Below are 1,872 nucleotides of genomic sequence, written 5' to 3'. Positions count from 1 at the left end.
GACCCCCAAACTAGATGAGTGGTTGCAACAGATCCCGGGGACAACATTGGACATCTCAGTCCAGAAATGTGCAGTGCTGGGAACAGCAAGGATACTGCGCAGAACCCTCAAGCTTCCTGGCCTCTGGTAGAGGACCCGAGCTGAATGAGGGATGGACACCACCCGAGGGGGGTGAGACGAGGATTATTTTTTTATTATATATATATATGTTCGGCTTTGGTTAAGAGCGAGACAGCTTTGTGCGCTGGAACGCCCACTGAGGCACACTGCAGTCCCAAATACACGAAATTAGATTTACCCTGGCACCAAAATGAAGATGAGCCCATTTTAACGTCAAGCGCTCGGGCAACAGCAAAATGGCGCCCTTAGCCTCAGTTCTGCCACATGGTGTTCAAACAATTAATATCTCTGACAAGAGCAGAACTATTTGTTTGTCTGTAATTACAAATTAAATAAATTCAGAAAAGGTAACTGTGTGCTCCGTAAAAGCAAACGAAGGCAACATTTGCATGATAATTGCCATGTTCTGTCTTGATTGTGTTTCAGCTTCAGCTGGAGTGACGGGCGTGTCCCTCCAGCAGGCGCACCTGCGCCGCGTTTCCCAATCAGGCCTTGCCATGTATATAAGGACATGACAAACTACCAATTTCAGTTTATACTTTGTCGGTAAATATTTTTCTTATTGCACTTTGTCTGCGCCTGCATTTTTGGAATCCAAAAACACTAATCGGTTTGGTCTGAACCAAACAATAATGACAACATTTACAATCACAGATATTTGTCCTAGCCGTTATTTTGTAAACCGTGGACTGCTCAAACAAGCAGTCAACATTTCTGACTCAAGTTACTCAAGATGTCAAACCTATCAAGCAAACTGTTTTACTCCAGCTCTTAATCCTGCACTACGACCTCAAGCTTCGCATCAAATGACAAGTTGACGATGCTGCAAAAACATTTTCATGATGCTTAAATCACCACAGTGAAAACATTTTTGGATGGGAAGGTTAATTAATGCATGCTGTTTGCTTTTTAAATTGGCCTACAGAGCTGGTTTTATGTGTGCAATGGAAGGACTATTTTTCTAGGTCAGAGTTTGTTATGTTCATAATTCAAAATAACATCTTCAGTATGTCTTATTACACATTTTCCTCAGATTGTGAAAAAAAAACAGGCAAGGGGACTTTCCAAACTCTCACCAGCTTCAAGCTGCTTGTTGCTACGTTACGTTCTGAGTCACTGCCAATCTTTCGATGTTGCTCTGGGCTGCCCTTGCTGGAATTCATCAGATTACCAAGACAACAAACATCTGCCAAAAATCATTTTTCCAAAAAAAGGATATTTTAGAAATATAACGGGAAATTAAATTGTATGTAATCAAACGACACTGTACTTAGTTGGGCCTTCAAATGTACAATGCACACATTTGCACCGTGTTGGTTTTACAGGAGACCGTTCGTTGTGCTGCAGTAGCTGCAACTGCCGCCCATTCTGGCAGCCAGTGTGAGAGCAAAATTGATGAGGCAAAAGGTCATGCTGGCTGTACAGATCTAAAGTCATATTTATGCCTTAGGAATCATGTTCTTCTGCGCCATAAACCATGTGTACTGTAAAGAGCGCCACCTTTCTCCAATTAAAATAACCAATATGATCATTTATTGATGGAAAAAAAACATACCAAAAAAGAAAACAATGTATATTTTCCTAAATCATCTTATGATGTTGGCTACTTCTGCTAAAATTGCTTATATCCTCGGCTGAAAAGATCATGCAATTCCATCCTTTAAATCCACCAACAGGATGTGATATGGCTCTTCAAGCAGCAGAAGATCAAGAAATCTGCTTGGCCCGACAAAGTGTCCCCCTCCTGCCTGA

The sequence above is a fragment of the Hippocampus comes genome, unplaced genomic scaffold, assembly GCF_001891065.2.
Source record: "Hippocampus comes isolate QL1 unplaced genomic scaffold, H_comes_QL1_v1.1 scaffold36, whole genome shotgun sequence".
Taxonomy (NCBI): Eukaryota; Metazoa; Chordata; class Actinopteri; order Syngnathiformes; family Syngnathidae; genus Hippocampus; species Hippocampus comes.
This window is presented reverse-complemented; position numbering follows the sequence as displayed.